Consider the following 16,730-nt stretch of genomic DNA (forward strand, 5'->3'; position numbering starts at 1 on the left):
TCTGCCTACCCTATATACAAATTTTCAAATCTGTGCCCAAAAATGTGTGGAATATATAGGTTGAGAATTGTTCTCTCTCTCTCATTCTCACACACATATTCTCACTTTTATAGATATAATAGAAAGATTATGCTAGATATATTTCTATATGTCTGAATACCCTATATACAAAATTTCAAATCTGTAGATAAATAATTTGTTGAGTATATAGGTGGAGAATTGTTCTCTCTCACACACACCTACACACACACACACTCACTTTTATAGATATAATAGATTATGCTAGATATATTTCCGTATGTCTGAATACCCTACATACAAATTTTCAAATCTGTAGATAAACAATTTGTTGTAAATATAGGTTGAGAATTTTTTGCTCTTTCCATCACTCACATTCACACTTTTATAGATATAATACATAGATTATGCCAGATATATTTACATATGTCTGAATACCCAATATACACATTTTCAAATCTGTAGATAAAAAATTAGTTGAATATATAGGTTGAGAATTGTTCTCTCTCTCTCTTTCTCTATCTCACACACACACATTCTCACTTTTATAGATATAATAGATAGATTATGCTAGATATATTTCCATACGTCTGAATACCCTGTATCCAAATTTTCTAATATGTAGATAAAAAATTTGTTGAATATATAGGGTGAGAATTTTCCTTCCTCTCTTTCTCTCTCTCTCTCTCTTTCTCACACACACACACACACACATTCTCACATTTATTGATATAATAGATAGAATATGCTAAATATATTTCTATATGTCTGAATACCCTATATACAAATTGTCAAATCTGTAGATAAAAAATGTGTTGAATATATAGGCTGAAAATTGTTCTCTCTCTCTCTGACTCTCTCTCTCTCTCTCACACACACACACACATGGTCATTTTATAGATATAATAGATAGGTTATGCTAGATATATTTCTATATGTCTGAATACCCTATATACAAATTTTCAAATCTGTAGATAATAAATTTGTAGAGTATATAGGTTTAGAATTGTTCTCTCTCTCTCTCTCACACACACACACACACACATTCTCACTTTTCTAGATATAATAGATAGATTATGCTAGATATATTTCTATATGTCTGAATACCCTATATACAAATTTGTAAATCTGTAGATAAAAAATTTGTTGAGTATATAGGTTGAGAATTGTTCTTTCTCTCTCTCTCTCACACACATTCTCACTTTTATAGATATAATAGATTATGCTAGATATATTTCCAAATGTCTGAATACCCTATATACAAATTTTCAAATCTGTAAAGATAGAATTTGTTGAATATATAGGCTGAGAATTGTTCTCTCTCTCTCTCTCACACACATTCTCACTTTTATAGATATAATAGATAGATTATGCTAGATATATTTCCTTATGTCTGAATACCCTATATACAAATTATCAAATCTGTAGATACAAAATTTGTTGAGTATATAGGTTGAGAATTGTTCTCTCTCTCTCTCTCTCTCTCTCTCTCTCTCTCTCTCTCTCTCTCTCTCTCTCTCTCACTCACTCACTCACACACACACACACATTCTACCTTTTATAGATATAATAGATTATGCTAGATATATTTCCATATGTCTGAATACCCTGTATACAAATTTTCAGATCTGTACATAAAAATTAGTTGAATATATAGGTTGAGAATTGTTCTCTCTCTCTCTTCTCTCTCTCTCTTTCACACACATTCTCACTTTTATAGATATAATAGATAGATTATGCTAGATATATTTCCATATGTCTGAATACCCTATATACAAATTTTCTAATCGGTAGATAAAAAATTTGTTGAATATATAGGGTGAGAATTGTACTTACTCTCTCTCTCCCACGCACACATTCTCACTTTTATGGATATAATAGATAGATTATGCTGGATATATTTCCATATGTCTGAATACCCTATATACAAATGGTCAAATCCGTAGATAAAAATATGTTGAGTATATAGGTTGAGAATTGTTCTCTCTCTCTCTTACACACACACACATTTTCACTTTTATAGATATAATAGATAGATTATGCTAGATATATTTCCATATGTCTGAATACCCTATATACAAATTTTCAAATCTGTAGATAAAAAATGTATTGAATATATAGGTTGAGAATTGTTCTCTCTCTCTCTCTCTCTCTCTCCTTCTCTCTCTCTCTCTCTGGCTACCTCACACACACACACATTTTCACTTTTATAGATATAATAGATTGATTATGCTAGATATATTTCCATATGTCTGAATACCCTATATACAAACTTTCAAATCTGTAGATAAAAAATTTGTTGAGTATATAGGTTGAGAATTGTTCTCTCTCTCTCTCACACACTCAAATATAAAGTGTGCATCCTCTTTTAATAGGAGGTAATGCTTGGGAAACTGTGCACTCGGCCTATTCCCCCCCCTCCCCTACAAAAGCGGTGTCATTCTCTTCCCCCCACCCCACTAAGTAAATATAAAGTGTGCATCTTTTTTTAGTAGGAGGTAATGCTTGGGAAACTGTGCACTCGGCTTCTTCCCCCCCCTTCCCCCCACAAAAGCGGTTCTAGTCTCGTCCCCCCACCCCACTAAGTAAATATAAAGTGTGCTTGCTTGGGAAACTGTGCACTTGGCTTCTTCCCCCCCCCCAGAAAAGCGGTTCTAATCTCGTCCACCCCACGGCTTCTTTCCCCCCCCTCTCCCCCCCCCACAAAAGCGGTTCTAATCTCGTCCCTCCCCCACCCCACTAAGTAAATATAAAGTGTGCTTCCTCTTTTAATAGGAGATAATGCTTGGGAAACTGTGCACTTGGCTTCTTCCCCCCACAAAAGCGGTTCTAATCTCTTCCCCTCCACCCCACTATGTAAATATAAAGTGTGCATCTTTTTTTTAATAGGAGATAATTCTTGGGAAACTGTGCACTTGGCTTCTTCCCCCCCCCCCCACCATTCCCCCAACAAAAGCGGTTCTAATCTCGTCCCCCCACCCCACTAAGTAAATATAAAGTGTGCTTCCTCTTTTAATAGGAGGTAATGCTTGGGAAACTGTGCACTTGGCTTCTTTCCCCCCCTTCCCGACAAAAGCGGTTCTAATCTCTTTCCCCCCCACCCCACTATGTAATTATAAAGTGTGCATCTTTTTTTTAATAGGAGATAATGCTTGGGAAACTGTGCACTGTTTTTGTTGGTTTTCAAGCTGCCTCTTCCCCCCACCCCACACACACACAGTTTAACAGTAGTAGGAGGTCAAGAGAAAGAGGGTGAGAGAGAGAGAAGAGTAAGTTGGTGAGAGAGAGAGAAAAGAGAAAGAGGGTGTTGGTTTTGAAGCTGCCTCTTCCCCCCCCCCCCCAGTTTAACAGTGGGTGAGAGAGAGAAGAGTAAGTGGGTGAGTGAGAGAGAGAGAAAAGAGAAAGACGGTGTTGGTTTTGAAGCGGCCTCCTCTCCTCCCCCCTTCCAGTTTAAGAGGTATGAGGTCACGTGGTAATATACAAAATGGCTATTTATTTTCTACCATAAATATAACGATATTTTTATTATCGTCTAATATTTTGAAAGCTGAATTTTTTTATTCCTGTACATTTTTTCCTGACATTTTTCGTTAAAACTCTTGTATAAATAATATTTTTAACCAGTTAATCACGATGGAAACATTGTCATAAAGTTTAATAATATATATAACGCAGGAGAAGAGAAAATGCAAAAGTATCGAAGACAGAACTTGTTATTTACAATTGTTCGCCATTAGTGGACGTTGACGTCACGTCACGTGACATGACTAAGCGTTTTTTTTTTACGTATGAATTACATTGGATCATTCAAGAATTACGTAATAAAAAGCATTAAAATGACAGGTTTTTTGGGGGCCCCCCTGGGAGAAAAACGATAAGTTCACCCCTTTCTACTGTTTGACGTGAAATTTCGATATTTGTCATCCGGGATACGGGGCTTCGATATGATACCAAATTTATCAAGTCTGGTTGTGTCTTTCAAAAGTTTTAGCGTTACATACAAACATACAAACTCACAGACGTTTGAGATTTATATATATAGACTAGCAGGGCTACCCGGCGTTGCTCGGGACCGTATAAACAATGAAAAAACAAAAGCAGATATTGAATATATGTTTTATTCTTAGGGGAGAGGAATCTTTCATCTCTATGTATTATTTGTTTTATCTACCCTAGGACTGGTATTGTTCATGTTTTATCCCTAGCGTAGGTAATTTACAGCATGTATATGAAATTGTTTTACCTTAGGGAGAAGAGAACAGGTAATATACAACATAATGTGTCTATATTACATCCCTGGCAACGCCTAGAAACCAGCTAGAACATGTATTTCAGTCAATCTTTATTACATCCTGGGCTATGCCGGGAAACCAGCTAATCTCTATTTAGTGACTTGACCACCAAAATACCTCCCTAAGTGTGTCCTTTCTTTTGAACTTATTAGATATAGGTATCTAGAAATGTGTATGAAATTTTGTTGAATGCATTGTTCACTATGATTTTCTTATTGTTCTACACAATATCAACTGTAGCGAAATAAAACAGTAAACTTAGTGTAGTGTTAGAATAAAGAGCAAAGGAAAAAATTAGAATCATATTCTGTAATTGCAAATCTAAATTTGCTAGCGTGTACCAGTATTTGCCAGGTTGTGGAAATTTGGAATTTATAACATATGTAGTGGCCTTTTCTTAGATACCTATTGCTAAAAATTATACTTTCATTTTGTTAGAAACATCTCTCTCCGGATGCCCTGCATCATCCAAAATAAAAACAAATATTTTTATAATTGTTTCAGTACATTGCTACACAATGTGAAATTTGTTGACGTTTGTAAAAAAAAAAATCATGAATGTGCTTATATTCCAAAAAAGAAAATATCAGTGCTCAGTATTGAAAATGTTTGAGATTCAAAAGTCTGTAACATTTCTACTAACTTCATAAGATGTCATGTGAGAAACTGAATTGAATATCAAGACATTATCTGAAGCGTTTTTATTTTGGTGTAACATATGTGTTTACAGTGAACCTTAACTTTTAATAAACAGCTTGGTATGCAATGACATAGGCTAAGAATCTTAGACAAAATATATATAAATTGGAAAAATGTGTGAACAAATGAAAAAAAAAATGATCTGCTCCACTTGATGACATCAAGCACAGTAATATTTTAGCGAAGAAACTATGAAATTGATGTTCAGTGATTAGTTTGGATGAATGAGAAAATGTAATTGTTTGATGCATAAAAAATAACTCATTTGCTGTATTTGATATTAAGCAGCAAAATATAGTGATTTGAATATTTAGGAAAACATCAAACCAGATTATGTAAAAAAAAAAAAAAAAAAAAAAAAAAAAAAGAAAAAGATGAAATTAGAAAATATATACTTTTCTGTTTATGAGTTTTGCCAATCAAAATTTTGTGGCAGAAATTGGGTGATTACCATGTAATTTTATTTTTGTTAAAATTCTTAAATTATTTGAATGTTTATTATAATTTCTAATTAGTGACTTGTTATCATCAAAATCCGCCCCAAAGAGTGTCCTTTCTTTTATTAGGTATCAGAATAGGTATCCAGATTTCTACTTCTATACAAATGTGATATTGTAGTACAGTAAATGTCAAATTGTTTTTCAAGTATTAGTTTGTAACGTTTGTACTGACTTCATCAGATGTCATGTAAGGAACTGAATTCTATTTAAGACTTTATCTGAAGTGTTTTTATTTTGGTAGATCATGTGTGATTACACTGTAGTAATTGCGCTGATAGCATGTTAACTACAAATGACAAAAGTGAAATCAATTTCTGATTCAGCTACACAATATAAACTAAAGGAAATCAAATTTGCAAAATAAAAGAAAAATGTAGTTATGGGTTAGTTTGGAGTTAGAATAAAAAGCCAACAAAACAGTTAGTTTATATTGTGTAGACTGTTTAATTAACTTTTTTCATTTCTGATAGTATTGAGAGTGGTCAATGAAAACCTTAATTTCTGACAAAATACTGTAATTTTCTTGGATACCCATTCATAAAAAGTACCTTTTTTGTGAAAAAAAAAACACTCCCCAGATCACCTTCACCACCTAAAACACAAAAACAAAAATATCTTTATTCTTCAAATATTGTGGTTGACTGGAGGGCGGGCTGAGCACTCCCAAAAAGGTAGGAGCCGGGGAACTTCTCCTCCCAGAAAGGGGGCCCGGGAAGGCTTCCCTGTCCCCATATTTTTTTTTTTTTTGTGTAAGGTTGATCTCTTTCCGAATGGAGTAAGCGGAACCGACAGGGGGGGGGGGTCAATCAACCATACAAAAGGATATCTATCTCTTACTTGAAAGAGGGAAGGTCTCCCTGTCCTCCCATACCCCTTCTGAGAGAAGTTTCCCCAGCTCTCAGCTTTGGGGTGGGGGGGGTAGGAGGGCTTAGCCCGCCCTCAAGGCAAATAGTCTGACTGTCTGCCTTATATAAAAAGGCGATTTTAGCTGGTCAGGTGGTATGACCTGCATTGACTATTTTTCCTCCACCTATTGACCTTCCTTAATATTTATTTTTAATAATAAACACATTTTATTTTAATATTAATATTTATTTGTAATAATAAACACATAATATTATTTTAAATATTAATATTTATTTTTAATAATAAACACATATTATTTTAAATATTAATATTTATTTATAATAATAAACACATTTTATTCTACTTTAAATATTAATATTTATTTTTAATAATAAACACATTTTTATTTTAATATTAATATTTATTTTTAATAATGAACACATTTTATTATTTTAAATATTATTATTTATTTTTAATAATAAACACATTTTATGTTATTTTTAATATTAATACTTATTGTTAATAATAAACACCTTTTATTATTGTAAATGTTAATATTTATTTTTAATAATAAACACTTATTTTATTTTAAATATTAATATTAATTTTTAATAATAAACACATGTTATTTTATTTTAAATATTAATATTTACTTTTAATAATAAACACATATTATTTTAAATATTAATATTTATTGTTAATAATAAGCACATTTTATAATTTTAAATAGTAATATTTATATTCATTAATAAACACATTTTATTTTATATTAAATATTAATATTTATTGTTATTAATGAACACATATTTTAAATATTAATAATTATTTTTAATACTAACTCATTTTATTATTGTAAATGTTAATATTTATTTTTAATAATTATTGTTATTTAATAATAATATCTTCTTTTTTTTTACTGTTTATGTCTAACTTTTATCGACTTTTTCTTTTTTAATAGCATATTCTTTAAATGAATAGAAAAATAATTTCCCAACTTTTAGACCCCGGTTATTTGGCTGATAGTCGATAAAAGTGATTAAAAGAGAGATAATATTAATAAATGTGCAGTAATGTATTTTATTTAAATATTCATGAACATTAACGTTGTCATATAAAAAGAAAATGCTAATAAGAAGTGTTTTTAATCAATGTAACATATTTATTCAACTCTGTCATATATTTGTTTGATGACAACTTTTTCGAATCTGTGTACAGTAAAAACGATATACTTACATAGGATTTTGAAAGCATTTAAACTGTCGAAGAGTTTTATTATAAATAAAAGAGTTTAGCTTGTTGAACTTAATGGACTTTTTTGTTGTATTTATTAACTGTTTATTCTTTTTATCAGACAAAAATAGAATTTTTATATTGACATATTATGGACTGTGTTTCGAACATCGAAATTTTAAAATTAGTTTTATTTAAAAAAAAAAAAAAAGACTCGCCATTAGTGGACGGTCAAAAGACAAATATATAACAAATAAATGTTAGCAAAGGCAAGATAAGTTACTTTTCTATCCAACTGGATATATTTTTTGTGTTTTTATTCAATGTAACATATTTATTCAGCTCGAAAAACATACAGTGTTTACCGATGTATTCGAAAAATGTACATGGGGGGGGGGTTCGTGAATTTAAAAAAAAAAACGATAGTCTAAAATATTATTTTCGATTTATTGGAAAGATCATAAAATTTCACATTGACCCTGAAAATATCGTAAAAATAGAATCAATAGAAAAATTTTGATAGATTTTAAAATTTAAAAAATTGTAAAATATTGAGTTCGGAAAATTCATTACTGTTTAAAAAAAAAAATTTTTGGGTTTGTATTACTGTACACGTAGATTCAAAAAAGTTGTCAAAAGACAAATATATAACAAATAAATGTTATCAAAGGCAAGATAAGTTACTTTTCTATCCAACTGGATATATTTTTTGTGTTTTTATTCAATGTAACATATTTATTTAGCTCGAAAAACATACAGTGTTTAGCGATGTATTCGAAAAATGTACATGGGGGGGGTTCGTGAATTTAAAAAAAAAACGATAGTCTACAATATTATTTTCGATTTATTGGAAAGAACATAAAATTTCACATTGACCCTGAAAATATCGTAAAAATAGAATCAATAGAAAAATTTTGATAGATTTTAAAATTTAAAAAATTGTAAAATATTGAGTTCGGAAAATTCATTACTGTTTAAAAAAAAAAATATTTGGGTTTGTATTATTACTGTACACGTAGATTCAAAAAAGTTGTCAAAAGACAAATATATAACAAATAAATGTTATCAAAGGTAAGATAAGTTACTTTTCTATCCAACTGGATATATTTTTTGTGTTTTTATTCAATGTAACATTTATTCAGCTCGAAAAACATACAGTGTTTAGCGATGTATTCGAAAAATGTACATGGGGGGGGGGTTCGTGAATTTAAAAAAAAAACGATAGTCTAAAATATTATTTTCGATTTATTGGAAAGAACATAAAATTTCACATTGACCCTGAAAATATCGTAAAAATAGAATCAATAGAAAAATTTTGATAGATTTTAAAATTTAAAAAATTGTAAAATATTGAGTTCGGAAAATTCATTACTGTTTAAAAAAATATATATTTGGGTTTGTATTACTGTACACGTAGATTCAAAAAAGTTGTCAAAAGACAAATATATAACAAATAAATGTTATCAAAGGCAAGATAAGTTACTTTTCTATCCAACTGGATATATTTTTTGTGTTTTTATTCAATGTAACATATTTATTTAGCTCGAAAAACATACAGTGTTTAGCGATGTATTCGAAAAATGTACATGGGGGGGTTCGTGAATTTAAAAAAAAAACGATAGTCTAAAATATTATTTTCGATTTATTGGAAAGAACATAAAATTTCACATTGACCCTGAAAATATCGTAAAAATAGAATCAATAGAAAAATTTTGATAGATTTTAAAATTTAAAAAATTGTAAAATATTGAGTTCGGAAAATTCATTACTGTTTAAAAAAAAAATATTTGGGGTTGTATTACTGTACACGTCGATTCAAAAAAGTTGTCAAAAGACAAATATATAACAAATAAATGTTATCAAAGGCAACTGGATATATTTTTTGTGTTTTTATTCAATGTAACATATTTATTCAGCTCGAAAAACATACAGTGTTTACCGATGTATTCGAAAAATGTACATGGGGGGGGGTTCGTGAATATAAAAAAAAAAACGATAGTCTAAAATATTATTTTCGATTTATTGGAAAGAACATAAAATTTCACATTGACCCTGAAAATATCGTAAAAATAGAATCAATAGAAAAATTTTGATAGATTTTAAAATTTAAAAAATTGTAAAATATTGAGTTCGGAAAATTCATTACTGTTTAAAAAAAAAATATTTGGGGTTGTATTACTGTACACGTAGATTCAAAAAAGTTGTCAAAAGACAAATATATAACAAATAAATGTTATCAAAGGCAACTGGATATATTTTTTGTGTTTTTATTCAATGTAACATATTTATTCAGCTCGAAAATCATACAGTGTTTACCGATGTATTCGAAAAATGCCACCCGTTGTTTACAAAGCCATTTGCCGGAAGTGACGGTTTTTTTTTTATATAAGTTTTATTCAAACAGGCTTTATTTGAACTTAATGGACTTTTTTTTGTATTTAATAACTGTTTTATTCTTTATGGACTCTTTTTCGAACATCGAAATTGTAAAATTAGTTTTATTTAAAAAAAAAAAAAAGACGGTGTTGTTTTTTTAATTGAATTCTACACTTTTTCAACAAACTGTTACAGACATAATGGACTGTTTGTCAAACATCGAAATTTTAAAAATAAAGTTTTTAGTTTTATTTAAAAAAAAAAAAAAGAAGACGGTGTTGTTTTTTTAATTGAATTCTACACTTTTTCAACAAACTGTTACAGACATAATGGACTACCCCCAACAAAAAACTGCGAATAAAATATATAAAACTCGTAATTTCTGTTTTTAAAGTGGGTTGTTTATTTTGCTTATGAAATATACTTCCAAAATAAACTATTACAGTCGTTTAAAACATAATAGAAGTATTTTTTTTTTTTTTTTTATATCTGCTTTCCAAGTAATAGTAACCATGTACAGCTTCATTTTAAATGAAAACTGTACTAATGATAATGTTCATGGTGAAAGGAAATTGGAAAAAAATTAAAAATGTCAGAGGTAAAATGTTTGTGTGGTATGCATGAAACACGTGTAGAAAATGATCTCATGCTGAAAGTAAGAGAAACATAGCTAAAAAATTATGTAAACGCAATAGTAAAATCCTCATTTTTAGGAACATAGTGTGGGGTATGTTGTTTGTTTCAATTGAGAAAGGAAAGTTTAATTTTTAGAATTGGATGTTATAGATCACAAGTTTTATTACAATAAACATTGTGTTCTCTAATTATCAACCAAGTATATTTATTGATAAAAAAAGAAAAGTAATGGACATGTTTATTATAATTTATCAATATTAAATTGTTATCATGAAAAACCAATGGAAAGCGTGTTGGTTATTTCGTGTTCATAAGAAAAAACATCATGGGTTGTCACCAGTGATTTTATGTATGCTAACATTTCGCTGCAAATGTGGTAGCTAAATGTCTTTTTGGTTATTCTACACAAAATAAAATATATACACAAAACAAAGTAAAAGAAATGTCAGGGTTAGTTAATGATAAGCTTAGTACCAAGAAATAAGCACAGAATAAGGAAAAGAAAGATACATTTGTTGATATTGTGTCGATTGTTGAATTTGTTGGTTCATTTTGTTTTATGACATATCAACACTATATCATGCCCAATCTAGTGACATTTTTTTTTCCTAGAATATATTTGTTTATTTAATGTTGGTTTCTATTTAACTCATAATTGGGACCCTAACAGGTACTACTACTCCAGATCAGAGTGGACCTGGTAGCAATAGCAATTAAATGGTGGCTTCACACTTCACAAAGCCCCATGTTTGGATACAGTTTATGGTCATATCCAGGACCTGGTGAATTTGTAAATAATTGAAACGATCAACACTGGCGAGTTAGAATTCTACATACCTATTGTTATAAAGTACCAATTTATGTTTTACATATCACTCCACAACGTTGCTGCAGAATCCAGACAGTTGAAAGAGTCTCAAGAAACTGAAAAGCTATTTAGTACTCTTAAATAAAATAACATGCATAAAGAAATCCTAATATAAGACAATAGATGAAAAAGCAATAAAAATTTTGTGTGGAATCAAGTGAAAACAGTTTCTTTGTCAAAGAAATTGCATGAAGATTCTCAGAGACTTTTCCTTCCTCGTTCCCTTCCCTTTTGGTGGAAGGAAACTTTCACAGTGGCTCAGAAGGTGGGCTGAGCACACTTCCTACAAAGGTGGGATGGGTAAATTTCTTTTTCATTTGGTTGCCTGGAGGACAGGCTTAGGCCCCCCCCCCCCAAAAAAAAGGTTGGAGCCAGGGAACTTCTCCTCCCAGAAGGGGGAGGGGGGCCCGGGAAGGCTTCTCTTCCCATATTTTTTGTTTTGTGTAAGGTTGATCTCTTTCCAAAGGGAGTAAGAGGATATCCCTCTCTTAGGAGGAGACCGAAGGCTCCCTGGGCCTCCCATCCTCCTTCTGAGAGAAGTTCCCCGGCTTCCACATTCATTGCTCAGCCCGCCGTCCAGGCAATCAGAGTCTGATTGTCTGCCGTATATAAAAAGGCGATTTTAGCTTGTCAGGCGGTATGCTCTGCGTAGACCATTTTTCTTCCACCTGTTGACCTTCCCTCCCTGTCATACAATACGCTTAAACAGGATATTTTAATTTATGCAGATTCCATATAGACTTTTAGTTTCCCAGGGTGTATACCCTCCGTTGACCATTTATGTTTAAGAGTTTTCCTTGCCCCTTCTCTGCCCCAGAATGGGAAGGGAGCTCTTTCCCACTGTATGGGGGGGGGCGGCTTTCTTTTATGGTTATGTGGGGAGCCTTACCTTTACCCCCCTTAAGGTGGTAGGTCTTTTTTGTAAAATTGTTAGTCAAATGTTGATCAAATATTATAAGTTTTTGTGATATGCATGAAACATGTGCAGAATATGATCTGCTCTCATGCTGAAAGCAAGTAGAGAAACATTGTGAAAAAATGATGTAAACCTAAGCTAAGCAAACGACCAGTCAATGGAAATGTTTATTATAATGTATCAACAATAACACATTATCATAGTTATTTGGTGCTTATACGAAACAGGTATCAGGGATTGTCACCAGTGATTTTATTTATGTTAACAGTGCATGTCACTACAAATAATGATGGTAGCGAAATTAAGATTTGTTTATTCTACCTAATATAAAGTATATACACAAAACAAAGTAAACATCTGCTGAATTTGATATTAAGCAGCAAAATATTTCAAAACATAAAAATGTGAAACATAACATGAATACTCTCCATTGTCACTTGAAAACATTGGTCTTGGTAGGCAGTTTATTAGATGCTCAAATAGTGGTCTTGGTATGGTGTGCTTAATATTATATATAGTCCTTGAGCTTTCTTATTGGTCATAGTAAAAAGAAATTGTAGTCTTTCAAGTTTGTTGGTCGCATTGGGATTCTTGGAATGTATCAACAGATTCCTGCATATGAATCTTTGTTAATTTCACACAATACAAAATATATATACAAAACAAAGTAAAGCATAGTATAGGGTTAGTTTTGTCCTCTAATTATCAACCAACTATTGCTAAAAAGAGAAAAGCACTGGAAATGTTTCTTATAATGTATCAATATTGAATTGTTCTCATGAAACACAAAGCGAAATAGTGATAGTTATTTGGCGCTTATAAGAAACAGGTATCAGGGATTTTGGTGTATCAGATGTTTTTACAGTGAACTTAACTTTCAAGAAACAAATTGGTATGCAATGACATAGGCTAAGAATCTTAGACAAAATATATTCAAATGAAAAAAAATGTTGAACACTTATAACTTTGTATGGACTCTCAAAAACATTTGTAAAAAATGTGTAAACAAATGTAAAAAAAAATGATCCGCTCTACTTGATGACATCAAGCATAGTAATATTTTAGTGAAGAAAATATGAAATTGATGTTCAGTGATTAGTTTGGATGAATGAGAAAATGTAATTGTTTGATGCATAAAAATAACTCATTTGCTGTATTTAATATTAAGCAGCAAAATATAGTGATTTGAATATTTAGGAAAACATCAAACCAGATTATGTAAAAAAAAAAAGATGAAATTAGAAAATATATATTTTATGCTTATGAGTTTTGCCAAATAAAATTTTGTGGCAGAAATTGGGTGATTACCAAGTAATTTTATTTTGGTAAAATTCTTAAATTATTTCAATGTTTATTATAATTTCTAATTAGTGACTTGTTATCATCAAAATCCGCCCCAAAGAGTGTCCTTTCTTTTATTAGGTATCAGAATAGGTATCCAGATTTCTACTTCTATACAAATGTGATATTGTAGTACAGTAAATGTCAAATTGTTTTTCAAGTATTAGTTTGTAACGTTTGTACTGACTTCATCAGATGTCATGTAAGGAACTGAATTCTATTTAAGACTTTATCTGAAGTGTTTTTATTTTGGTAGATCATGTGTGATTACACTGTAGTAATTGCGCTGATAGCATGTTAACTACAAATGACAAAAGATAAATCAATTTCTGATTCAGCTACACAATATAAACTAAAGGAAATCAAATTTGCAAAATAAAAGAAAAATGTAGTTATGGGTTAGTTTGGAGTTAGAATAAAAAGCCAACAAAACAGTTAGTTTATATTGTGTAGACTGTTTAATTAACTTTTTTCATTTCTGATAGTATTGAGAGTGGTCAATGAAAATCTTAATTTCTGACAAAATACTGTAATTTTCTTGGATACCCATTCGTAAAAAGTACCTTTTTTGTGAAAAAAAAAAACACTCCCCAGATCACCTTCACCACCTAAAACACAAAAACAAAAATATCTTTATTCTTCAAATATTGTGGTTGACTGGAGGACGGGCTGAGCACTCCCAAAAAGGTAGGAGCCGGGGAACTTCTCCTCCCAGAAAGGGGGCCCGGGAAGGCTTCCCTGTCCCCATATTTTTTTTTTTTTGTGTAAGGTTGATCTCTTTCGGAATGGAGTAAGCAGAACCGACAGGGGGGGGGGGTCAATCAACCATACAAAAGGATATCTATCTCTTAGTTGAAAGAGGGAAGGTCTCCCTGTCCTCCCATACCCCTTCTGAGAGAAGTTTCCCCAGCTCTCAGCTTTGGGGTGGGGGGGTGGGGGGTAGGAGGGCTTAGCCCGCCCTCAAGGCAAATAGTCTGACTGTCTGCCTTATATAAAAAGGCGATTTTAGCTGGTCAGGTGGTATGACCTGCATTGACTATTTTTCCTCCACCTGTTGACCTTCCTTAATATTTATTTTTAATAATAAACACATTTTATTTTAATATTAATATTTATTTGTAATAATAAACACATTATATTATTTTAAATATTAATATTTATTTTTAATAATAAACACATATTATTTTAAATATTAATATTTATTTATAATAATAAACACATTTTATTCTACTTTAAATATTAATATTTATTTTTAATAATAAAAACAATTTTATTTGAATATTAATATGTATTTTTAATAATAAACTCATTTTTATTTTAATAATTATTTTTAATACTAACTCATTTTATTATTGTAAATGTTAATATTTATTTTTAATAATTATTGTTATTTAATAATAATATCTTCTATTTTTTTACTGTTTATGTCTAACTTTTATCGACTTTTTCTTTTTTAATAGCATATTCTTTAAATGAATAGAAAAATATAGAAAAATAATTTCCCAAATTTTAGACCCCGGTTATTTGGCTGATAGTCGATAAAAATGATTAAAAGAGAGATTCATGAACATTAACGTTGTCATATAAAAAGAAAATGCTAATAAGAAGTGTTTTTAATCAATGTAACATATTTATTCAACTCTGTCATATTCATATATTTGTTTGATGACAACTTTTTCGAATCTGTGTACAGTAAAAACGATATACTTACATAGGATTTTGAAAGCATTTAAACTGTCGAAGAGTTTTATTATAAATAAAAGAGTTTAGTTTGTTACTCGCCATTAGTGGACGGTCAAAAGACAAATATATAACAAATAAATGTTAGGAAAGGCAAGATAAGTTACTTTTCTATCCAACTGGATATATTTTTTGTGTTTTTAATCACTGTAACATATTTATTCAGCTCGAAAAACATACAGTGTTTACCGATGTATTCGAAAAATGCCACCAGTTGTTTACATAGCCATTTGCCGGAAGTGTCGGTTTTTTTTTATATAAGTTTTATTCAAACAGGCTTTAAGTTCAAATTAATGGACTTTTTTTGTATACTTCCAAAATAAACTATTACAGTCGTTTAAAACATAATAGAAGTATTATTTTTTATTTTTTAAAAACAATGTTTACAAAATGTCTATGCGCGTTTCTTCCGGCCGGCTGCGAATAGCATAAATAAATAACTGTTGCCAGAATTTATCGCATTTTTATTTTTTAATAGCATTTTCTTAAAACGAATAGAAAAATAATTTCCCATGAAAAAAAAAAAAAGAAAATGCTATTAAATATAATAAAAATTACTGAGATAAAAATATAAAAAAATACGTACGTAACAACAAAAACACACCGAAGAAAGTGTGTGTGTGTGTGTGAGAGAGAGAGAGAGAGAGAGAGAGAGAGAGAGAGAGGGAGGGAGGGAAGAGGAAGCGGTGTATGTTGAATTTTGTTCCTTTTCGAAGCAGCACAAAAAGTAAGTGTTTCCATAGTAACCAAACCGTGACGTCACGTCACGTGACATGACTAAGCGTTTTTAAACGAATAGAAAAATAGAAAGAGGGTGATAGAGAAAGTGAGAGAGAGAGAGAGTAAGTGTGAGAGAGAGAGACGGTGTTGGTTTTACTCCCCCCCCTTCCAGCTTAAGAGGTATGAGGTCACGTGGTAATATACAAAATGGCTAATTATTTTACATTACATAAATATTACGATATTTTTATAATCGTCTAATATTTTGGAAGGTGAATTTTTTTATTCCCGTACATTTTTTCCTTTTCGCTTAAACAGGATATTTTAATTTATGCAGATTCCATATAGACTTTTAGTTTCCCAGGGTGTATACCCTCCGTTGACCATTTATGTTTAAGAGTTTTCCTTGCCCCTTCTCTGCCCCAGAATGGGAAGGGAGCTCTTTCCCACTGTATGGGGGGGGGCGGCTTTCTTTTATGGTTATGTGGGGAGCCTTACCTTTACCCCCCTTAAGGTGGTAGGTCTTTTTTGTAAAATTGTTAGTCAAA

At 30.7% G+C, this 16,730-nt stretch overlaps 1 long non-coding RNA gene across 1 annotated transcript in view; it reads right to left on the minus strand.

The window, feature by feature from the left end:
- The window catches only part of LOC145252407 (uncharacterized), a 52,297-nt gene extending 35,819 nt beyond the window's left edge, over window positions 1–16,478 (minus strand). The window contains exon 1 of the long non-coding RNA XR_013863592.1: window positions 16,049–16,478. This is a non-coding gene — a long non-coding RNA (uncharacterized LOC145252407). The remainder of the gene's footprint in view (window positions 1–16,048) is intronic.
- Between the last annotated feature and the right edge of the window lie 252 nt (window positions 16,479–16,730).

Source organism: Euprymna scolopes, chromosome 29 (genome assembly GCF_053919585.1).
Source record: "Euprymna scolopes isolate OS-2025 chromosome 29, ASM5391958v1, whole genome shotgun sequence".
Taxonomy (NCBI): Eukaryota; Metazoa; Mollusca; class Cephalopoda; order Sepiida; family Sepiolidae; genus Euprymna; species Euprymna scolopes.